We start from the raw sequence: 25826 nt of genomic DNA on the forward strand, positions 1-25826 counted from the left end.
GACAAAAGTCTTGTCATCCTTTCTTCTAAGGAGCATTCTGGCTAGACTTCTTCCATAAAGATTAGAAAACTCTCTGGCGCAGTTCTACTCAGTCATGTGGGGTCAGAATGAGTCAGAATCAACTCAACGGCATCCAGCAACAACAGCCAATCATTAAAAATGCTCCCATGTAGTTAGCGGGCCTCCAGCTTCTCTCAGCCAGCCACCTCTAAACAGGAACACCTGAAGCCTTGCCTTATTTTGTGACAACACTCCCTGCTCCCCTGCATGCCTGTGAGTCTCTACCAAATGCAAATGATGGTGGTCAACTTTCTTGCTCTAACAGTTCCATTTGTCCTTATTTTTTTTTTTTTTTTGCTTTTTTGTGGTCTGTTTCCAAAAGTTAAAATAATAGTATTTTGGAATCAATGTTATAACCCCTCCACCCCCAATCCTCTAGATATTTGATGGCCAATTTCTTTTCCTTTCAGTTTCTTGTTCTTTTCTTTCCCTTGTCATGGTCCCTCAGTGGCATAAATGGTTTGCACCATTTATGTAGGTTGATGATTCAAGCCTACACTCTGGTGCTGCAGAGCAAAGGTCTGCCAATCTGCTTCTGTAAAGATTAAAGCCAAGAAAACCCCATGAAGCCCAATTCTCTACAATACAGGGGGTCACCATGAGTCTGAATAGACTTGCTGTCAACGAATTTTCCTCTTGCTGTCATGGTTTTGCTGAGTGCTGCAGAGTCAATTTTGACTCGCAGCCATACCATGTGACCGAGGACAACCGTCTCCCTTGGTTTTCTGGAATGTAATCCTTACAGAAGCAAGTCACAAGGTCTTCCGGGTCTCCATCTCATGGAAGGCCTTCTGGATTAAGGCTTGGGATAGAATGTCCATGTTCACTTCCAGGTCAGATATTAGTCAAAATGTAAAAATTGGGACCAATTTTGGGGGCCCTGGCTAGTGATACCAAGTTTCCTAAACCAAAAAGAAGATATGGAACATTCTAGACAGGATGGTACACACACAGATGAAAATGGTGATTCAGTGGCATGCACATCTTCTCCCTGTTCCCTACACAAACCCGAGTTCACTTGCACCTTCCTAACTCTGTGAGATGCATTTGCTTTTGAGAGAATCATCAGTGAGTGTTAGTGTTTTGTTTCTTCTGTAAACAGTAGTTGGCTCTTCAGGTGATTGGCTTTGAGTAGATGAAGCTTGTTATCTAAATGCTTTTAAAATGTACTGGTTACTCTTTGGGGACCTTTCAAGAGGTTGGGGAGGAGAAAAACCCCTTTTGGAATAATCTTGTGGTGAAAAATATGAACTCTGACAAAAGTGAGGCTTCACAAAGCATATCACTATCTTGAAAATAGTAGGCATCTCGCAAACCGCTGAATGAATCAATGAATCCTATTGCTGATTGCTTTTTATTGTCAGAGATATTTTTAGGGGGAAGCTTTCTCTTGCAGAAATGTGACATTCTTCATGTCCATGTCTTTGTGACTTTCTGATAATTTTGTTGTCAGACTCTTTTTACTCATCACTTTACTCACTAACTCCCTGCCTTCGAGTTGGATCTGACTCATGGTGACCTCTGCTTGGGTTTCCAAAGAAGTATCACTATGGAAGTAGATTGCCCAACCTTCCTTCCAATGAGTGGCTGGTGGGTTTGAACCACCAGCCTTCTGGTTAGCAGTCAAGTGCCATAGGCACTATGCCACCAGAGCTCCTTAGAGGTACAGAAAATATACTACAATTTCATACTACACTAATTTGTAGGGCCACAACCTGTCTGTCATCTTGTGGTTGTGTGTTTGTGTGGCTGTGATGCTGAGAGCTATGCCACCAGTATTTCAAATACCAGCAGGGTCACCTATGGGGGACAGGTTTTAGCAGAGCTTCCAAACTAAGACATATTAAGAAGAAAGACCTGGCTATCTACTTGCAAAAATTAGCCAATGGGGACCCTATGGATCACAACAGAGCACTGTCTGCCTTGCTTGTTTTGGACGTGGCATTAGGAGGGATCAATCACTACAGGAGGACATCACATTGGGTGAAGTAGAGGGTCAGAGAGGGTAAAGGAGACCGTCAATGAGATGGATTGACACAATAGCTGCAATGATGGACTCAAAGATGCCAGTGATGAAGGTGACACAAGACTGGACAACATTTCCTTCTGTTCTACATGGTGTCTCCATGAGTGGGGGTCAACTTGACAGCAGTTAGTGATACTTTGTGAGAGTACTCCTTTTTAATACTTCAAATGTAAATTAGGACATTCCACTTTGGGTTACTAAAGTCAACATATGTCTCTTCACAGTATGATTGCATGCTGTGATTAATTCTATTTGAATTAATATTTTTTTATTTACTTACACATTTCATTTGTTACTAGCAATTTATACTTAGGTTCACAAAATTGAAAAATTGTAATTATACAACATTGACAAGAGATATTTAATTACCACATCGGAGTGATTTCCTTCCTACGCATCCATGCACATGTCTGTTTACCAAACATTTATTCAGGACCTGTATGTGTGTCGGGGACATTGGGAAACAGGTGTTGATGCAAATAGGAATGAAACATGACCCTGCCACTGAGATTTCAGAGCCATGCTTCTGTCATGTGGTCTAGACTCACTGCACATTGTATTAATATGGATTAGGTGTCTTTTATTTTGAATCATGTAGCTGTGCACATATATTAATGATCAGGGCAATGTTTTATTCTGTTGTACATAAGGTCACTATGAGTCCAAGTCAACTCGACAGCAGCTAACAACAACAACAACGGTTGTGCCCACATACAGTTGTGGGTTTGACAATTGATTGATACTGCAAACAGACATTCAGGGGAAATCTAGCTCCCACTTCTTTCTGAAAAAGCCCTGGTGCCACCATGGTTAAGCTCTCAGCTGCTAACCAAAAGTTCAGCCCTTCAAATCCACCTGTCACTTTGGGCAAAGCACTTTGGAGAAAAGACCAGGGGATCTGCTTCCATAAACTTAGGGAATTCTATGGGGCAGTTCCACTCTGTCACATAGGGTCACAAAGAGCCAAAATTGAATCAATGGCACACACCAACAACAACCAGACTTCTTTCTGTGGTTTTCCTCTCCTGTCCTTAACTGTCTGGATACTAGGCGGAGATGGGCAGAATGTGGGATGAGGGACAGGTGGGCCCCTGAGAGAACTTAACCAGAAATCTCCCCTGGCCCACAAGATGAGGGGTTCCTTGAATGCCAAATTGGGGCATCAGTGTTGATAGGAGCTCTGGTAGTGTGGTGCCTAAGGCACTTGACTGCTAATCAGAAGGCTGGTGGTTCAAACCCACCAGCAACTCCTCAGAAGGAAGGTTGGGCAATTTACTTCCGTAGTGATACTGCCTTGGCAACCCAAGGAGGGGTCACTATGAGTCAGGTCCGACTCGATGGCACACAACAAAAACAACAACATCAGTGTTGATATTTGCTTCTGAACATGCCTGTCCACAAGGTGGTGCACTGTAGTCTGCTCTCTGCCACTGATTGCTTTTACCTGGAGAGTTGGAGAGGGGCCAGTTCAATTCAGGGAGTCCATTGTGGTTTTTTATCAAAGCCACATGCTCTCAATCAGCTTTTACCAAAGCCAAGGGCTGTCATTTTGATCTTTGCGTGACATATATATTTTCTTCTCAAACAGCCCATTTTTAACTCAGGAGGGAAATGTAGGGTGTGCTGTGCTGGATCCCTAAAACCTCAATGGCAGTCAGTGTTGGCTCTCACTTGGATGGAGTTAGGGTTTCTAAGATTCCATTGTTTCTTCCATTTCTGTCCAAGAAGGTGTCCGTGGTGTAGCAGAGGGCTGTGATTCCTTCCACCAACTCTCTTCTTCCTCCCCAAAGCCCCCATAGCAGAAAGGACATTGAGTACACCCTCCATGCCCCCAGCACTGTAGAAGCTCTGTTCACTATTAGACTTGGTCCTGATGCATTCAAGACAGAGATAACAAAAATTAGAGTCCCTTTCTCTCTTGACAACATCTCACTTTCCATTACTGTGCTTTGCTAAAGACCTGTCATAAATTCAGCTTCAGGACTCAGCATTCATCCATGCACTCTTTCTGCCTCAGTGGTTCCCTGGGGGACAAACCTCCTGGTTCAGCTGTGGAGGTGGAAGGCTGTGAAACACCATTCCAGAGGAGCCTAGAATGGTCAGATTGACAGTGATTGTTCAAGGGTGGAATTGTTGTTGTTGTTGTTGTTGTTGTTGTTAGGTGCCATTGAGTCAGCTCCTACTCACAGCAACACTATGCACAACAGAACAAAAAACTGCCTGGATGTGCACCATGGTGTATAAATTAGACTAATAGTAGTATTAGCTGGTCTTCCTTGTAGGAGTATGGATATTATCCCATCACTTACAGTATTGTACTTCAGAATAGATCTTGAAACATTCTTTGTGATGATGAATGCCACACAATTCCTCTTCAGTTTATCATTTCTGCCATAGTAAATCATGTGATTGTCTGATTCAAAATAGTCTATACCATTCATTTCAACTCACTAATGCCTAGGATATTGATCTTTATGCATTCCATTTCATTTTTTACAACTTCCAATTTTCCTTAATCCTTGCTATGCTTGAGTCCATCGTTCATTACAGCCACTGTATCAATCCATCTTGTTGAGGGTCTTGCCCTTTTTTGCTGAACTTCCACTTTACCAAGCATGATCTTACTCCAAGGAATGGTTCCTTATGACAAAATGACTAAAGTAGGTGAGATGAAGTCTGGTCATTCTCACTTCCAAGGAGTATTCATTCCAGCTGCACTTCTTCCAGGACAGATTCATTTATTCATTACTCTGGCAGTCAATGGTATTTTCAGTATTCTTTGCCAACACAATTCAAAAGTATCAACTCTTCTTCAGTCTTCCTTATTCATTGTCCAGCTTTCATATACCTATGAGGTGAATGAAAATATTACAGCTTGGGTTAGGCGCACCTTAGTCTTCAAAGTGACATCTTTGCTCTTCAGCACTTTAAAGAGGTTTTTTGCAGCAGATTTCCCCAGTGCAATATGTCATCTGATTTCTCAACTGCTGCTTTCATAAGTATTGATTACCGATCCAAGTAAAATGAAATCTTTGACAATATCAATCTTTTTTCCATTTATCATGATACTGCTTATTGGTCCAGTTGTGATCATATTTGTTTTCTTTATATTGAGGTGTAATCCGTACTGCACACTTTAGTCTTTAATCTTCATCAGTAAGGGATTCAAGTCATTTTCACTTTCAACAAGCAAGATTGTATCGTCTGCCTATCTCAGGTTGTTAATGAGTCTTTCTTCAATCCTGCTGCTGCATTCTTCTTCATATAGTCCAGCTTCTAGGATTATTTGCTCAGCATACAAAGAGAGTAAGTATGCTGAAAGGACACAACTCTGATGCACACTCTTCCGGATTTTAAACCATGCAGTATCTCTTTGTTCTGTTTGAATGACAGCCTCCTGGTCTATGTATAGGTTCCTCATGAGCACAATTAAGTATCCTGGAATTCTCATTCTTTGCAATGTTACCCATAATTTGTTGTGATTCACACAGTTGAATGTTTTTGCAGAGTCAATAAAAGACAAGTAAACATCCTTCTGGTATTCATTGCTTTCAGCCAAGATCCATCTGACATAAGCAGTGATATCCCTCATTCCACATTGTCTTCTGAATTCAATTTTCATTTCTGGAAGTTCCCTGTCAATATGCTGCTACAACCATTTTTTAGTTATCTCCAGCAAGATTTGAGTTGTGTGAGATATTAATGATATTGTTCAATAATTTCCACATTTTGTTGGATCACCTTTCTTTGGAAAGGGAAAAAATATGAATCTTTTCCAGTCAGTTGGCCAGGTAGTTGTCTTCCAAATTACTTGGCATATACAAGTACGGCATCTGTTTGTTGAAACATCTCAATGGGTATTCTGTTAATCTGTGGAGGCTTTTTTTTTTTTTTTTTTTAACCAATTCCTTCAGTGCAGCTTTGAATTCTCCTTCAATATCATCTGCTCTTGATCATATGCCACCTCCTGAAATAGTTGAACATCTGCTGATTTTGTTGTTGTTGTTGTTGAGTACTGTGCATTTCTTCCATCTTCTTTTGATGCTTCCTGCTTCATTTAATATTTTGCCCATAGACTCCTTCAATATTGCAACTCGAGGCTTTAATTTTTTTTCAGTTCTTTCAGCTTGAGAAATACTCACTGTGTTTTTCCCTTTTGGTTTTCTAACTCCAGGTTTTGCACATTTCATTATAATAATTGACTTTGTCTTCTCTAGCTGCTCTTTGAAATCTTCTGTTCAGCTCTTTTATTTTGTCATTTCTTCCATTTGTTTTAGCTAATCTCTGTTCAAGATCAAGTTTTAGAGTCTCTTCTGACATCCATTTTGATCTTTTCTTCCTTTCCTGTCTTTTTAATGACCTTTTACTTTTTTCACAAATGTTGTTCTTGATATCATCCCACAACTCATCTGGTTTATTGTCATTGGTATTCAGTGCATCAAATTTATTCTTCAGATAGTCTCAAAATTCAGGTGGGATATAATCATGGTCATATTTTGGTTTTTGTAGACTTGTTTTAATTTTCTTCAGCTTCAGCTTGAACTTGCATATGAGCAGTTGATGGTCTGTTCCACAGTCAGCTCCAGGCCTTGTTTTGGCTGAAGATATTGAGCTTTTCCATCATATCTTTCTACAGATGTAGACAATCTGTTTCCTTTGTGTTCCACCTGGTGAGGCCAATATGTATAGCTGCCATTTACATTGTTGATAAAAGGAATTTACAACAAATAAGTCTTTGGTCTTGCAAAATTCTATCATGCAATCTCCTGCATCATTTCTATTACCAAGGCCATATTTTCCAACTATGGATGATTTTTCTTTGTTTCCAGCTCTCACATTCTAGTCACAAGCAATAATCAATACATTTTGATTGCATGTGTGGTCAATTTCAGACAGCAGAAGTTGATAAAAATCTTCAATTCCTTCAACTTTGGCTTTAGTGTTTGGTGTGTAAATTAGAATAATAGTAGTATTAACTGGTCTTCCTTGTAGGAGTATGTATATTATCCTGTCACTTACAGTATTGTACTTCAGAATAGATCTTGAAACATTCTTTGTGATTATGAATGCCACACAATTCCTCTTCAGTTTGTCATTTCTGCCATAGTAAATCATGTGATTATCTGATTCAAAATAGTCTATACCAGTTCATCCCAACTCACTAATGCCTAGGGTATTGATCTTTATGCATTCCATTTCATTTTTCACAACTGTTTCTTCCCATTTCAAGTCCTACCCCATCAGCAAATGAATGTTCAAAAACATTTACTCCATCCATGATTAAGGTTCACTCTACTTTGAGGAGGTAGCTCTTTCCCAGTCATATTTTGAGTGACTTCCAACCTTAGTGGCTCATATTCTGGCACTATATCACACATTGTTTCATGGCTATTAATAAAGTTTTCCAGTAATATAACAGACAGCGTTTCACTGCTGTTCATAAGTTTTTCACTGGCCAATTCTTTGAGAAGTGGATGGCTCTTTCCTTCTTCTGAGTCTGTCTTAGTCTGGAAGCTTTGCTGATATCTATTCACCATGGGTAATGCTACTGGTTTTTTAAATACCAGTGGCATAGCCTCCAGCCTCATAGCAACATGCAAGTCATCACAGTACAATAAACTGACAGACGAGCTGTGGAAGCGTAGAATACAACTTTGCAATTTAATATAGGCTTTGTTGGGGAAGTGAATTTATCAGTCAAGATCACATAGGTTCTGCTGCTATGACAATAACAATAATAAAACATATAACTGGGGAGGTTTATAGAAGATTTATTTCTTACTCAGGCTCTGAGATCTCACATGTTGACAGTGACTCTGCTCTGTGTTGTCTTCCATTTTGAACTCAGAATAATGAAGTTGTGTCTTCTGGAAGAGGGAAACGAGAATGGCATACCATTCCTAAAGCTTCTATACAGACATGAAGCATGTGGCTGCTTCCCCTCTCTCATTGAGCAGAGCTGGATGTGTAGCTAATAAGACATCCAATGAGCATGGAGGGGCCATCCTCAAATGGGCAGTGGATTCACATGAACGATCACACATGCAGTCCACCATAGAGAACCCAGGGATGCTCTAAAAGTGATAAGGAGCTGTTTATAGTTGAAGAGGCTAAGGCATACTGGGACTCAATGACTTACCCAGGGTCACATGGCTCTGCATTATAGATCATAGATTGTTATCTCCATGCTCCCCTACTCCTCTAAGTCTTATGCTCTGGTCAATAAAGAAAGCTATGGTGGTGTCCTTGCAGGATGGTGAGTATGAAATGAGTTGATGGTGGGAGTTGTCACAGAGTACCTGTCTGGTTGTTGTTGTTTTTGTGCCCTCTTGGCTGGGGAGTCTCCTCCTTACTTCTCTAGAGTGTTCCTTCCAAGTGGATATTGTCTCTGAAAATTCCAGTGTTGTGTTTGGCTTCTTCATTCCCCAGTTGGCACCACCTCCTGCCCAACCTGCAAGCTTACCTAAGCCATGTTTCCTTCTTTCTTGGTCCCTTCCTCTGGCCCCAGGCTGAGCTGGGCTTCCCAAAAGTCCAGATACTCAGGTACTCAGAGCTAATTGGCAAGGGAAGCTGGCAGATTGACTTCTAATGGTTTCAGACATTCTGGAAATGCTTGCAGAGGCCTCGTAGGCTTTGAGGGCGCTGGGGCACATGAGCCTGCAAAATCAGGAGGAAAGAAAGTGCCCTGCTCACCCCCCATCACCTCTTTAACACAGCAATTCCAGAGCCCCCTCCATGATCTGTCTTCTCTTTCACCTCCATGCATCCCCTGCCCCTCCATAATCAAAACTTGCTGGGAAGTTTGAGTCTAAATCTGTTCTCCAAACTGTATTTTCTAACCAGCCCTATAGCCAGTGACTTACTAGCGATGAGTGAAGTGTGACCATATTGTCTCTCCTTCCTCCTTTCCTGAGTGCTCCATATGCTCCTTTGCAAGAATCATAGCCTTCTCCTTTCTTCTGCCACTTGATGGTTGGGGCTCAGGTCTTCACATATATCATCTCATGTAATTATCCCAGAAGGGCAGAAATTACTCTCTCTATGTTAGAAATGAGGAGAGACAGGATCTTCTCAGTGCCAGTTCTCATGATAACTCTGAACTTGGGACCTATATCTATTTCAGCACATTAACAATGTGAAATTGGAAGGTGTCAAGTCCGGCTGGAGTTGATCCTGCCATTGTGATTGGCAAGTGTGAATGCAGCATCTGCCTAGGACTCTGCCTGCATTCGGAGTAGACAGAGTGCCAGGGTGATGAGGACCAGTCAGGATTCCAAGGAAACCCGGCTGAGCTTCAGCTTCTGTCTGTTCCATTCGGGCTGGACTAGAGAGGATGAGGTGGTCTCCTGAGGGCTCCTGAGAGATAGATAACTCTATTAGCAAAGATTGTAGTTGGGAGAGACCCCCTTTCACATCTGTGAGTTTTGGAGCATGTAGTGGGGAGATGGAAATCTCTAACTAGGGGATATAGGAAGGGTTCATGGTGATGGAGTCTTTTACCTAACTTTGACATTGGGCAGGTTTCAGCAGGTGGTAAGTGCAAGAAGAGACAGCCTGAGAAAGAGTGGTTATGGGCTGTCTTCCCTGACTCCTGGTAACATGAGCAATGGAATGAGACATTGCCTAGTCCTGTGCTGTGAGCCACAGGATTTTCCTCAGCTGGTTTCCAGAAAGTCAATTGCCAGATCTTTCTTTCTAGTGCATCTTTGTCTGGAAGCACCACTGAAACCTGCTCAGCATCATAGCAACACACTGACAGATAGGTAGGTGGTGGTGGCTTGTGAGGTGCACTGGCCTAGAGCGAAAGAGAGGAGGTAGGACATACTCAGGCTGTAAAGGGGGACAAAAACCAGTTCTGAGTGCCTGAAGCTACCCCTCCAGCTGCAAAGAAAAAGTGTGAGGCCAGGCCCACCTGTGTATCCTTCAGGGGCAGTTAGAAGAAGCTGCACATATGCAGATTTATGCCAATGAGTGCACATGTCAGCCTGCAGGGTGCCCTTGGCAGGACCTCACTCTGAGAGTCACAGAATCAAGCTTTGCCTGAGGAAGATCCATGGGCAGAAGGCTGAAGAGAACCGGGTCATGGCAGGTGAGGTGTGAGGAGGCTCCTGCACCTGAGCAGGCAAGGTTAGAGTGGAGCCTGGCAGGAACACTGAGAAAGGATGACTGGGACAGACACACAGGACACTCTGGAAATAGAATGTATTGTTCCTGAGCACAATCTGAACATGAGTTAGGAAGGGGAGACAAGAGAAGATCATTCCGGGAGTTTCCAACCTGAGTGGCTTGATAGACTAATTAACTAATAATTATATGTAACTTTTGTCATGATTGGTAAAGTAGGAGGACAAGGAAAACAAGGAAGGGCTCAATGAGGTGACTGACACTGTGGGTACAACAATGATGCATATCATAAAGATGGTACAGGAACGGGCAGCAATTCATTCTGCTGTACAGGAGGGCACCATGAGTCAGAATAGACTTTTCAGCAACTAGCTCTGGTAGCATAGTGGCTAAGACACTTGCCTGCTAACCAGATGGCTGGCGGTTCAAACCCACCAGCCACTCCTCGGAAGGAAGGTTGGGCAATCCTACTTCCGTAGTGATACTGCCTCGGAAACCCAAGGAGGGGTCGCTATGAGTCGGGTTTGACTCGACGGCACATAACAACAACAACAACAAGGGCAACAACATAAGTACCAGAGACATGAATGGTCTTTATGTAATCTTAATCATTACAAGCACTCTTAGAAGTGGAGGATAAAAAAAAAAAAAAGTCTCCTGGAGGTGAAATTGGTTGTCCTGCCCAAGGTCTGCAGGCAGGATTAGAATTCAGAGTCTCCCCTCTTCCAACTCAATGCTTTGAGGCAAGGCTGGTGAATATGTTTGCCAAGATGCTGGACTAGAGGGACTGGCAGGATAATCTCAAGAAGGGTCAGCAGAAGGCTTGGAGGCAGAGAGCTGCTCAGGGAGAGCAAAAGCAAGGGGGTCAACTTTCTGCAAGCATATGAGACATGAGGTACAGGGACATGGCAAAGGGACATGCAGAGGGTGGGGGGACTTTAAACTACTGTGCACACATGTGAGCTCATCCCTGGTCTCTGTTACTTCCCACCCACACCCCACTTTAAAAAAAACAAAACATCTTCTTTTCTCCTTTCTCTCCATTTCCAACTCTTAATCTCCTTAATTTCTCTAAATGAGCTACAGACTGGATAGAAATTTTATCAACAAGACTAACCTCCCAAGGCCCACAGACTTTTTTCTTTTAAAAATGAACCAGACCTAAGCTGCCTGTGAGTGGTGATTTATAAAATCCTTCTTCCTGGTCGACATTGGAAGGGAAAGACAAAAGGGATGCTCCTGTCTGGAGTGGCTATGCTGAGTGCAGTGGATGATGAGCCTTCAGGCAAACGTGGGCGCTCATCACTGGGAGACTTTGGGACAGCTGAAGGAAAAAAAAATGGAGCAGAGCTCCCCTACATGGAGGAGGTCTGAAGTTTTCATGTTCATCCTACCATATAAGAAGTGATAGCTTTCATCCTGGAAGGGAGTATCAGATAGCAGGAGTGGGCCTGAGTCCAGAAAAGGAGCTTAACTTTAAGGAACTCACTGCCCTCAAGTCGGACCTGACTCATAGCGAGCCCTCCTTGGGTTTCTGAGACTGTATCACTACCGAAGTAGATTGCCCAATCTTTCTTCCAAGGAGTGGCTGGTGGGTTTGAACCACCAGCCTTCTGGTTAGCAGACAAATGCTTTAGGCACCATGCCACCAGAGGCCCAAGGACTTTAGGGATGCATGCTTTGGGGTCTTTGACTTTGTTGACTGGTTTCTATACAATACTGATGTTGCAATTTGGGTGGAGCAAGCACTTAAAGCAGGAGCTCTGGTGGCACTGTCGTTAAAACATTGGGCTGCTAACCAAAAGTTCAGCAGTTTGAGACTACCAGCTGGTCTATGGGAGAAAAATAAGGCATTCTGCTTCCATAAAGATTTACAGCCTTGGAAACTCTATGGGGAAGTTCTACTCTGTCTTATAGTCTTGTTGTTAGTGGGAATTAACTCTACAGCAATGGGCTGAACATTTAAAGATATAAGAGGAACCTGGGCAGCTTTGCAAAGTGAAAACTGCAAATTGATGGGCAGCTTCGATAGAACCCACCTATCACCTATATCCTATCACTGTATGGCTTCTGTGTCTCTAGTTTTTCAGTGGGAGCCAGAATCTTCCTGCAAAGATTCCACAGCAATAATGGGACAAGTCCCCGAGAGGTGAGAGACTTCCTGTGTGGGGATGCTCTTCATTTGTGCAACTCCAGGCAAGCTCAGGTTTTATTCCAGGGAAAGCTGGAACAGGGCTGGGGTCAGGGAAGCTGGCCAAGTAGAATGGTTGTTTCTGGGCCTTATGAGGCTCCTCATTTCTGACCAAGTTTCTGTGCCTGACTGATGATGCTTGACTAGTTGTTGAGCATCCTCCTTTGGTTGCTGAGCACCTAAGACTGAACAGTGGTAACAAGGACAGCTTCCTTTTATGCCAACTGAGCCATGGATAAGGATCAGATGCAGATATTTTTGTTGTGGGTCAGAATTCTGTTCTGCTTCCAATTGTTCTCTTTTTGCTTCTTTTTGAACAGAGCAAGGCATGATGGACAAGAGGTTAAACCTTTCAGAAATAGGATCTCAACAGATGGTTTTGACTCCAGGGCCTGTGGCCCATGCCCAAAACAAACAAATAAACAAGCAAACAATGAACTAATTAGTTGCTGAGAGGTCGATTCCAAATTATGGTGACCCCATTCATGTCAGAGTAGAACTGTGCTCCATCAGGTTTTCAATGGCTGGTTTTTCTGAAGTAGATTGCCAGGTCTTTCTGCCAAGGTGCCTTCGGGCAGACTTAAATCTCTGATCCTTTGGTTAATAGCAAGCGTGTCCAGTGTTTGCATCACCCAGGGACTCCTATAGTCCAACTCCAGTTGCAGGTAGAGCCTTCTCTCCTCCTCTTCCCCCTTGTGCAAACACAAACTTCCCACAAAACTCACTCTGTGTGCCAAATGGCCCTCGATGATGCCAATCCCAGTTCTGTAAGGCATTGACTGACAAAATGAAATTAATCACAACATTTATTAAATATGTAAAATATTGTACAACACAAGAGTTCTGGCTCACGTATTGAATCAGCAGCACAAATTAATAACTTCTGAGACCTGGGGACCCCAAAATAGCCAGCAGATAAGCCTCAGGGGGTAGGGAGCAAATGATTCAATGTGATCAATTATTTGTCATTTACAATTTAAATAAACTCCTGTGATGACATTAACATCTCGGTCAAAATTGGATCAGTCTCCTAATTATATCTGGAGTTACCCTCCTTCCTTTCACTCAGGGCCAACTTCTGAATTCTTCCACAATTATAGATGACATTGTACTTGGTTCAAAGGAAGTGAAGTAAGTGAGGATGATGAAATAAGGAAGGCTACTGAAGGTCACCACCCATGTGGCAATGTGTTGTACTGTGATGGCTTGTGTGTTGCTCTGATGCTGAAAGCTATGCCAGTGGCATTTCAAATACCAGCAAGGTCACCCATGGTGGATAGGTTTCAGTGGAACTTCCAGACTAAGACACAATAGGAAGAAAGGCCAGGCAATCTACTTCCAAAAAAAAAAAAAAAACCAATGACAATCCAATGGAGCACAACGAACACTACCTAATATTATACTAGAAGGTGAGCTCTGTGGGTTGCAAGGCATTCAAGTACACAGTGACTGCAACAATGGACTCACACTACTGCTGATGGGGAAGATGGCACAGGATTGGGTGACATTTTGTTCTTGGTTCTATTGTACATGAAGTGGCCAGGAGTCAGAGCCTACCTGATGGCAAGTAACTCAAGAAGGAGGGGCAAGATGGTGTTAGACCAGTGTGTTGACTCCAAAACCAGAGGATGAAGAAATCACCCAGTGATGGAGCTCTCTACCATCTGCTGTGGGGAAGGTGGATATTTGAACTAATTCAAAGGATGACTGAGCAACGCAGGCTGTTCTGGGGGAAGCTTTCTGGAAAGTCTCAGAAACCTTTTTTTAGTATTATTTTGAAAGAACCAGGTTGTTATAGGCAACCATTGAAAAGATGACTAAATAGCTACATGATGCAAGAATTGCGCTTGGGAACTTGAAATAGGAATCAGCGTGTTTCCATTTCTGTAGCACTGGTGTTCCACCCGCGAGTGTGAACATCAGGTCCTTTCCCTGCTCCTCCATCCTCAGTATTTGGAAAGAAGGATCATCTCCATCTGTATATTATGGCAAGGATACCACAACTCTGTTCCTTGGATGGTTTTGCAGGGGGGGGGGACCTTTAAAAAATATTTGTGAGCATTGAAATAGGAGCCAAACTGCTCCTTTTGCTCTTCTTACCCTCCTTTCCACCATCAGGGTGCCACACTGTGGTGGCCTGTGTGTTGCTGTGATGCTGGAAGCCACTGGTTCTTCAAATAGCATCAGGATCACCCATTATGGACAGGTTTCAGCAGGACTTGCAGACTAAGAATGACTAAGAAGAAAGACCTGCTCATTTACTTCTGAAAATTAGCCAGTGAAAACCCTATAGATCACTACAGAATATTGTCTGATAACGGTGCTGGAAGATAAGCCCCCAAGGGTGGAAGGCAGTCAAAGTGGCCGCAGCAATGGACTCCAGCATAGCAATGATCCTGAAGACGGCACAGCACAGGGCAGTGTTTTGTTCTTTTACACAGAAGGTGTACAGAAGGTCACCGTAAGTCTGAGCCAACTGGATGCCAAATAACAACAACAGCAACCTCTCTTTAGTTAAGGACATAAAATTTCAACTCCTTTTACCATCTCACCTAACATTAAATTCAGCTTAACAACCATGTGTTCTTTTTGTAGCTTCTCACACAGAGGTATCTGAAGAGACTGATAAGAAACCATGTATTTGGCTTCTGGAGCTCTCTCCTGAAAACCTACCACCATTGAGTCAATTCTGACTCCTAGGGTCCCTATGGGAGCTCTGCTGGCATATTGCCTAAGGCATTTGACTGCTAACCAGAAGGCTGGTGGTTCAAACCCACCAGCCACTCCTCAGAAGGGAGATTGGGCAATCTACTTCCATAGAGATACCATCTCAGAAACCCAAGGAGGGGTCAGTATGAGTCAGAATCGACTCAACAACAGTGAGGTTTTTTTTTTTTTTTTTCTGGTTTAGTGACCCTATAAGACAGAGTAGAACTGCCCCATAGGGATTCCAGTGCTAAAGCTTTATGGAAGAAGACTGTCTTATCATCTTTTTCCCATGGATTGGCTGGTGGGTTTGAATTGTCACAGCCTAATGTTTTAACCACAGGCTCACCAAAGCTTTTTGAGATCTGTCCCAGCAGAGGAGAATAGAAACCTTATCCTACAGAGTGAGGCAGTAGTGTTTCAGTAGCAAAATTCTCACTCTCCATGAGGGAAAGCAAGGAGCTCTGGTGGTATAGAGCCTAAGGCATCTGACTGGTAACCATAAGGTTGGTGGTTCAAACCTACCAGCCACTCCATGGAAGGAAGACTGGGCAATCTACTTCCATAAAGATTTACCTCATTGGAGACACAATGGGGGTCACTATGAGTTGGAATTGACTCGATGTCAGTGGGTTTGGTTTTTGGTTTTTATGAGGGAAAGCTGGATTTGATTCCTAGACAATGCACTTCGTAAATAGCTACCACTCATCTGTCAGTGGAGGCGTGCATGTTGCTATGATGCTGAATGGGTTTCAGTGGCGCTTCCAGACTAAGATGGACCAGGAAGAAAGGACTGATGATCTACTTCTGAAAATCAGCCAGTGAAAACCCTATGGAGCACAGCAGTGCATGCATGGGGATGGTGTAGAACTGGTCAGCATTTTGTTCTGCTGTGCAAGGGTTGCTGCAAGTTTGGGGCTGACTCCAAGGAAGCTAACAACAATGACAAGTAACCTATGGGAGAACTGGGCAGGATTTCTCAGGAGCTAGGGAGAGGGTCAGGAAGGAGGAGAAGGCTGTGGTATGAGAAGATACTCCATAACCTCTTCTCAAGAGTTGTCAAGAGAAAGCATTATCCTTGGAAGACATCAGGAGGTGGCCATCTGACCCCAGAACTTCCATTAGGACAATGACCTTTGTGTGGCCAAGAGTCTCTGCCAGAACACAAGACTTCTTACAAAGCTTCAGACTCCTTCTTAGGGGTCAAAGACCCCAGAGTAAATGAAGACAACACAAAAAGCCAGCAAATGAGCCAGCAACATAGAGCAGACACCCAGGAATGCCCAGATGAGGGAAGAAAACCCCTTTCAGCCCTGACTCCATATCACACCATGAAGCTTTTTTGGCTGCCATTTCTGGTGGGTTCTAGATCTTCTTTGGATCATAAATGCCTTTGAGAAACTGATGAAAGCCAAGGACCCTCTGCTACAATGTTAACCAGTTGCCATCAGGATGATTCAGACTCACAGTGCCCTCCTATGTGTCAAAGGAGAGCTGTACTCCATAGGATTTTCAATGGCTGATTTTGTGGAAGTAGATCACCAGAAATTTCTTCAGAAGTACCTCTGGGTGGACTTGAACCTCCAACCTTTTGGTGAGCAGCTGAGAATTTAACAGTTTGCAACACCCAGGAATTCTCACAAGAGTGCTCTCTCTGATGTAAGCATATGGAATTCTGCAGACAATTTCATAGACCCTCCTGGGCTCACCTTTGGGCTATCTAGACCACTGCTGTACAATAAGACTTTCCACCATTATGGAAATGTTTTACCTCTGCATTTCCAATATTGTACCCACTAGCAACATGGGCTCTGGTAGCATAGTGGCTAAGGCACTTGATTGCTAACCAGAAGGCTGGCAGTTCAAACCCACCAGCCACTCCCCGGAAGGAAGGTTGGGCAATCCTACTTCCGTAGTGATACTGCCTCGGAAACCTAAGGAGGGGTCGCTATGAGTCAGGGCTGACTCGACGGCACATAACAACAACAACAACAACAAGCAACATGGGAAGGAGCTCTGGTGCTGCAGAGCTGCCAACCAAAAGATTGGTGGTTCGAACCCCCAAGCTGCTCAATGGGAGAAAGATGATGAAGTCAGCTTCCATGAAGATTTATGGCCTTGGAAACCCTATGGAACAGTTCTACTCTTTCCTATAGGGTCATTATGAGTTGGAATCAACTCTATAGCAGTTTGTTTGCTTTTTTATTTAGCCACGTGAGACTGGGAGCACTAGAAATGTGGCCACCATGGATAAGGCTTTTTAATCTGATAAAATTTTAAAGAATTTAAATGTAAATAGGCACAGGTGGCTGCAGGCTGCTGTGCTTGGTTGCATTGGTCTAGCCTTAAGGACTCCTGGATACAATTCAGGGATCTTTGGCAAAATAGAAAATGCAGTGGCCCTTTGTGACTTGCATTCATTTGCCTCTTGTTCTTGACCACTGTGAACTTAGGATCTGGGAATAGCTTGGTTCAGCAAAGAGTGTGAGAGTGAGTCTCTTGGATAAAGCACCTCCTTGCCTGGGCAATGCCTATGTGCCAACCTGCCTTTTGTTGAGGGTCTTTGAACCTGTAGTAGCAACTGTTGATGAAGCTGCTGGTACACATTCATCTATATTCATGGCCATTGAAAGATCAAAAATCAAAACCAAACTCTCTGCCATCCAGTCAGATCTGACTCATAGTGACCCTCCTTGGGTTTCCGAGGTGGTATCACTATGGAAATAGATTGCCCAACCTTCCTTCTTAGGAGTGGCTAATGGGTTTGAACTGCCAGCCTTCTGGTTAGCAGTCAAATGCCTTGTTGTTGTTGTTGTTATGTGCCGTCGAGTCGGTCCCGACTCATAGCGACCCCTCCTTAGGTTTCCGAGGCAGTATCACTACAGAAGTAGGATTGCCCAACCTTCCTTCCAAGGAGTGGCTGGTGGGTTTGAACCGCCAGCCGTCTGGTTAGCAGGCAAGTGTCTTAGCCACTATGCTACCAGAGCTCCCGTCAAATGCCTTAGGCACTACTAAAAAACAGATATTGCTACAGTATAGTAAGTCCCACGTGTTCACTGATAATAATGCAGGGAGTTAGTCAACAAAGCTTTGTTTAGGACAGAGTCAAGGATGACCCCTGTGGACAAATAGGACAAGATAAGTTTGGAGAGATGCTGATGGGTCATTACCCCAACTTCCCCAAGTGAAGCCTTTCTTGTGGCTTCATGAGGAAGGGAGACGTTTCCCTTTTGAGTTTTCCTAGGAGATATGAATATATTCAATGGAGAAAATTCTTTTTTAAAAAGGAAAACACCTCCTACCACCATCCTTCTCTTGCAGCTTGCTAACTAATTACCGTGAGATGAAAGGCATAACTGATCAAGAAGCAGCCCTCCTGGTGGGGCTGGGGAACAAAGCCTTAGGATCGCAGTGTCTCTTGTCAGTGCGCACTGCAATACCTCCCTCGCCTGTGTGGTGACTTTGGAAGCTTAATTACCACTTCGTTGTACCTGTACCTGGCAAACAGAGCTTTTAGGTCCTATCTCAACAGACATTTCAGAAAAGAATTGTTCCCCAACACAGCCCTGCTGGGGCCCTTCCTCCCCCTCCCAGGAAGCTCCTTTATCTTTAGGTGAAGTGCTCAGAGTGGAATGCAAATTGCTTCCTACTGTATTGTCTTTGGGAGCTCTAGTGGCATAACGCCTAAAGCATTTGACTGCTAACCAGAAGGCTGGTGGTTCAAACCCACTAGACACTCCTGGGAAGGAAGATTGGGCAATCTACTTCCAAAGATAGTGTCTCAGAAACCCAAGGAGGGGTCGCTATGGGCTGAATCGACTCAATGGCAGTGAGTTTGGTTTTGGTTTGGTGTTGTCTTTGCCTGTTCCCCCATCCAGTGTCCTCATGCTACCTGGCAGCCCATCACCCAATTGGTCAGTTCCAAACCTCTGATTTCCTTAGAGGTTTATCTCCCCAAGGATCCATCTCACCTGAATCCGGTGCTACATGTGGGTCCAGAGCCTTCTACAGTAGCCAGAACATTTTGCTTTGGAAGAATCACCCCTTAGAAAGAGAAAGACTACATGTTATGGACTGAATTGTGTCCCCCCAAAATATAGGTGGGAGACCTAACACATGGACCTGTAAAAATGACTTTGTTTGGAAATAGAGATGTTTTTGGTTATATTAATAAGATCATACCAGAGTAGGGAAAAGAAAAGAAAAGAAACCCAAACCTGTTTCCATCAAGTTGATTTCAAGTCATGGTAACCCATGTGTTACAGAGGAGAATTTCTCCATTGGGTGTTCTAGGCTGTGATCTTTACAGAGGCAACTCACCAGGTCTTTCTGCTGTGGCATTACGAGGTAGGTTCTAACTGTTAACTTTTATGTTAGTAGTTGAGTGTGAGCCATTTGCTCCACCAGGGACCATAAACAGAATGGGGTGAGTCCTAACTCTAAACACTTTTGACTGATATATAAAATACAGAATAGACAGAGAGAGACACTCATAAAGGGACAACAGGCATCTGGTGAAGACCCTTCTACAAGGAAAAGAATGCCAGGGGTCACTCACAGACACCAGAACCTAGGAAAGAGCCATGGAAGAGTTGTTCTCGTACAGCCTCCAGGAGACAACAGAGCTGAGATCCTGATTTGGACATCTAGGCTCCAGACTGAGAAAATAAATTTCTGTTCTTTAAAGCCACGCATTTTTGGCGCAATTTATTATGGCAGTACTAGGTAACTCCCTTATGGGTAGAAGTCATCAGATGAGCCACCCTTGGGAACCATACTTTTAGTTGTGCTCTGCATTCAGTTGTGTCTCTCCACGTAAGAGATGGCTTGATTGTACCTTCTCCTCTACCACTTCCCAAAAGCATCAGCCTTTCAAAGTGGGCAAGACCAGTGCCAGTGCGGATGAGGTAGACTTGAGGTGTAATGCAGTGAATTACTTTATGTTGCTCTTCTAGCCATGTCTTTGTGACTCCCACCAGATGACTGGATGGAACTATGCAAATGTGAGGTGCTTATGGCCCATCGAAGGGGTTGGACAGCTTTTTAAAAATGTAAATAAGGTACATGGCACCCTTGTGGGGGCAGGAGTATGGAAATAAGGTATATAGAACTTAATATAAGGATTAGTCAGTTTTACCATTCTGCTAGGCTTAAAATGAGCCATCTCATGATGGAAAGGGAGGATGTCACTACATCAAGAAAGAAGAGTCAGAAGTGATGTGCATCCTTTGGACCCAAGATGCCTGCACTGAATCTCTTCCAGCTAGGAGACAGAGAGAGAACTACAACATTTTGCTGATATGGCAAGAGATGGCAAAAGACAATGGGATATGGTGAGAGACAGTGGCAGAGAAACTGCAGCAGCAGAACCAAGAGACTGACACAAGACAGTGTAGTGAGCTTCCCAGCCCACAGAGCGAAAAAGCTGAGTGCCTTTGGCCAGGAGGCTTACTGGCAGAGTAGGGTGCTTCTCTGGGCACTTCTAAGCAGGGCTAAATGATTTTGTAACACTTGCTCAAGCAGAGCAGAGGCCAGGCCAGGGGAGCAAGGGCCAAAGAGAGGCATGTCTATGGGCTTGGCTGAGGGAGGCTGTCCTCATAAAAGAATTGTATACCCAGAGTATTCCTTAACTTGAATTGTAACCTATTAACTTCTGTAATAAACCACATAATCATGAGTATTGTCTGTGAATTCTGTGTGGCCATTGCAATGAATTATCAAACCCAGCAGAGAAATAGAGTGCTGTGGGAGGGATGGTTGGTGTCAGAACTGGTAAAAAGTTTGGAAGGTGATGGCATGTCTGACCACTGCCTCATAGGAATCAGCCTTTGCCTGTTCATGTTTTTTAGGATCCTCCTTCTGCCTTGTGAATTTAGAGAAGGTCAGATGACAGTGCCCTTATGTACTTTTTACATAAGGGCACAGAGAAAAGATGGGCTTTCAATGAGGTTGGGAATTGTTACCTAAGAAAGACTTAGTGGGACCTAGAGACTCCACATTTCAGCCCCAGCTGTGTGACCATGACACAAATTCTGTAAATTATGTGTGCATAAGTAATTGTGGAAATGATTGAAAAATTAGTCTATAAACTTCTCTGTGAAGTGCTATGCACAGAGAAGGTACCCATCAGATCTTAACTACCACACCTACCATTTATTTTTCCATCAGCAAGGAGAACAGAATTTTCTTCCTTTTCCTCTCCTTGCAAGTCTGCACTAGTTGTTGTCCTTGTTCTAAACTGGACAGATCAACTGTCAAATCAACCCCTGACTCGTGGTGACCCCATGCACAATGAACAAAACACTGTCCAATCTCACACCATCCTTATCAATGGTTGTGAATAGGACCTTTGTTATCCAAAGGTCTTCATTGGCTGATTTTCAGAAGTAGAACTCCAAGCTGTCTTTCTAGTCCATCTTAGTCTGGAAGATCTACTGAAGCCTGTTCAGCATCATAGCAACACACAAGCCTCCATGAACAGATTGGTGGTGGTTGTGCATGAGGGGCATTGCTCTGGAATTATACGGGGTCCCTGTGGTATTTACGTTAGCATATCAAGTTGGCTGGGCCTGGTTGAGTGGCTGGGCAGCTGGATGTAGTATTCCCCATGATGAGACTGGTAATAAGCTCCATGGTAGAATCTACTGTGAGCAGCTAAGTAGCTACCTTGGGGATGTGGGCTGCTTCCTGTATATAAGAAGAAGCCTTGGGGAATGGCCTCTAGCTTATGACATGCATGTAGCTGTGTCACTGCATGTAGCTGTGTCACTGTTAAGCAGCCTGTCACACTCTGCTGACCTTGGGACCATTAATGTACTTAAATTAATGTCCTGTCATGTGATTTGGTAACATTGGGACTGTGCCTTTTTACTTGTCAATCTTGGGCTTGTCAGTCTAAGTAGGGAGCAGCTGTCTGAGTGAAGAAAAGCCTCCAGCTTCAGTGGGCCAGGAGCAGAAGGCAGAGTTGAAGCCCAAGGTTGAGAAGCTTTCACCCAGACCCTAGAGCCTGGCACTTTGAACTCAGACTTAAATCCTCCAAATTGTAAGAGAATAAACTTCCTGGTTTGTTAAAGCCATCTCATTTGTGCTATCCTCTGTTAGAGTGGCACTAGGTAAGCAAACCAGTCCCCTGCTTGAAAAGTGAGAATTCTTCCACAGACTCACCTAGAGTAATCCCTTAAAGAGGGTTCACAAATAAACACTTGTCCAACATGCATCATGAGGTTTGCACTTGTATTTATGAGCTGTCTCATAATGGTAAGAATTCTTAGTCTTCTTGTCTCTAGCTGCTTGGATAGAAATGGGCTCAGTTAACCTCAGCTCTGGAGGAAGGGAGCTCTGTTTGAGGGACAGGTTAGACTGGAAAATCATTGAAATTGATGTGAGTTAATTAAGTCAACATTTTAATTATCTGATTTTCTGTTATAATAGACTAGATCTTCCTCGAGCTCAGCTTTATTATGACCAATCTATGACCTCTCCTGCTGCCAACACTCAACTGAAGTGTCTAAGAGATAGACCAGCTGCATCATAACTTTTGGCATCTGGAGGTCAAGCACTCCCTCCTTTTTCTTTCCCTTGAGGACCATGTAGCTTGACTAGGGTGTCAAAGTTTAAGTGCAAGATGTAAGTGGAGAACAACATGAGATGGCAGATGGTGTGAGGAGGGTAGAAACCACCTGCTGAGAGTTCAGGAAGCCCCCCAGGGCTGGAGTGTCAGTGCTAGCTGGGGCGCAACAGTCAGGGACAGTCCAGAAAATATGCCCCTCACCAAGGACTGCTCTAGTGCCCAAGGGTAACTCTGCTCCCAAGGCCAAGGCAACCCTGCTCCCAGGGGGTATTGACATTTTAAGATTCTCTGCCACAGACCCACCCTCCTCTCATTTTGAAATTTTATCCAGAGTTTTGTTCACACTAAGCAATTGAAATATAAAACTTTCCTGAAATTTAATGTTGTAAGAAAGAGCTTGGTTACTAATTGAAAGGTTAGAGATTCAAATCTACCCAGAGACACTTGTTAAAGAAAGCCTAGCAATCTACTTTCAAAAGATCATAGCCATTGAAAACCTTATGGAGCACAATTCTCCTCTGACCACATATGAAGATTCAGTAGGCTTCAACTTGATGGCAAGTGGTTGGTTGGTTTAGAGAGAAGAAAGAAAGAAGGAAAGAAAATCCTTCTTGGAATAGAGGGAGCATAAGTCCTCCCTCCTTATGTGTGGGCTGCACATGATGACTTCCTCCCCCAAAGAATACAGTCAAGAAAGAGGGAGAGGAAAAAAAAAAAAAAAAAACTTGACAGTGGAGAAATCTGACAAACACTGTCTCAGCCAGGTGATCAAGGTCAACATCCACAGTGATAAATCATGCTGACAGCATGTACCCTTGATGTGCTGTGATGAAAATGAATACATGCTCTTCCTCTCAAAAACCCTTAACCCCAGTCTAATCATGAGAAAACCATCAGACAAATCCCATTTGAAAGACATTCTACAAATACGTAGCCATCCTTCTCAAACTGCTGAGGTCATCAAAAACTAGTAAAGTGCGAGAAACTGCCACAGCCAAGAGCAGCCTAAGGAGGTGTGATGACTAAATATCATGTAGTGTATTGGCTGGGATACTGGAACAAAGGGCATTAGGAAAAAGCTAAGGAAACCCAAATGAAGTATAACAAACCCATTTCCATTGAGTTGACTCCAACTCATTATGACCCTGTGTGTGTCAGAGTTGAGTCGTGCTCCACAGGGTTTTCAGTGGTTGATTCTTCAGAAGTAGATGAGTTGGCCTTTCTTCCAAGGCACTTCTGGGTGGACTAAAACCACCACCCTTTCAGTTAGCAGCTGAGGGTGTTCATCATCTACACCAATAAGGACTACAAATATAGTGTAAATCAAACAAAGACCATTGGCATCAAGCTGGTTCTGACTTATGGCAACCCCATGTGTTACAGAGTAGAATTGCTTCATAGGGTTTTCCAGCCTATAATCTTTACAGTAGCAGATCTTCATGTCTTCCTTCTGTGGTACCTCGGGATGGATTCTAACTGTTAATTTGGGGCTTAGTAGTTGAGTGGAAACCATTTGTGCCAGCCAGGGACTAAAACTGTCTATTTGTTTACAACTAATCTGCCAATATTAGTTCATGAATTTTAAAAACTGCAGCATACTAATGTAATATGGATAAAATAGGGGAAATTGAGTTTGGGATGTATAGGATCTGTCTGTAATATCTTTGCAATTTTTGTGTAAACATTAAACAACTCTTCAATGAAAAGTTTGAAAAAGAAATCACTCCTCTGTCTTGCTATTATAGGCTTTGCCCTTCACCAAGAGATGTGTGTTTCATGGAACGTCCTGGAGACTTGCTATCTCAGTCACATATCACAAGTGGTTGGCTTTAAAGAAGAGATATTCATTGTCTCAAAGTTCTGGAGGCTAGATATTCAAATCTGGACATTGACCATGTTGATTCCTTCCTTGTATATAATCCCAGGCATTCCATGGTTCCTTGGCTTGTAGATGATCCTCACATGGCATCTATCTTCTGTGTGTGTGCACACACATACATGCACTCATGTGCTCATGCACGTGTATGCATGTGTGTGTATGTGTCTATGCTGTTATTTTTATAACTCAGAAGAAATTAGGTTTTGGATACAAGCTACACTGATAGGACATCATTAACCTAACAAAAGAAAAGCCCGATTTGCAAACAGGATCCTATAGTACAGTACTAGGGACCAGGACATCAATACATAATTTTGGTGGACATAACCACAACATCTTCTTGTATTTGTCCTTCAAACATTGGGTTTCATAGACTTAGACCCTTCTCTGTTTTGGGTGGTCTGGCTTAAGGACAAGACTGTCCAGTCAACACCACCTTGGCTTATGAAAACCTATGTTGGCCAAACATCCTCCCCATCTCCCTGCACCTTCTCTGCAGACTCAATGTCCCAATGAGTTTGCCATAGTTCTGGGTTGCTTCCATGCTCCATCTTGTGAGTCAGACCTCAGGTCTCAGGTGTGTTCAGATAGATAAACATACTACTTCCAGCTGTGGATATGAAGCATCCTCTTCTAACACTTAATTTGTTAATGATTCACACAGTCAAATGCCTTCACAAAGTTGGTAAAATGCAAGTAGTGCTTGGTAAAGTAGAGGATCAGCAAAAAAAAGGAGACCCTCAATGAGATGATTGACAGAGTGGCCACAACAATGGACTGAAAATTTTCAAGGATCAGGAAGATGGTGCAGACTGGACATGTTTTGTTTTTTATACATAAGGTCAACATGTTGTTGTTGTTAGGTGAAGTCGAGTTGGCTCTGATTCATAGTGACCCTACGTACAACAGGATGAAACACTGCCCAGTCATGCACCAGCCTCACAATCCTTGTTTTACCTAAACCCATCATTGCAGCCACTGTGTTAATCTATCTCGTTGAGGGTCTTCCCCTTTTTTGTTGACCCTCTACTTTCTCAAACATGCTATCTTTCTCTAAGAAACGGGCCCTTCAGACAACAGGACTAAAGCAGGTGAGACAAAGTCTGGCCATTCTCACTTCCAAGGAGCATTTGGGCTGCCCTTCTTCCAGGAAAGATTTGTTCATTCTTCTGGCAGTCCATGGGACTTTCGGTTTTCTTCACCAACAACACAACTCAAAAGCATCAACTCTTCTTTGGTCTTCCTTATTCATTTTCCAGGTTTCACACAC

This window comes from Orycteropus afer, unplaced genomic scaffold (genome assembly GCF_000298275.1).
Source record: "Orycteropus afer afer isolate SDZICR_OR568_19922 unplaced genomic scaffold, OryAfe1.0 scaffold00508, whole genome shotgun sequence".
Classification (NCBI taxonomy): domain Eukaryota; kingdom Metazoa; phylum Chordata; class Mammalia; order Tubulidentata; family Orycteropodidae; genus Orycteropus; species Orycteropus afer.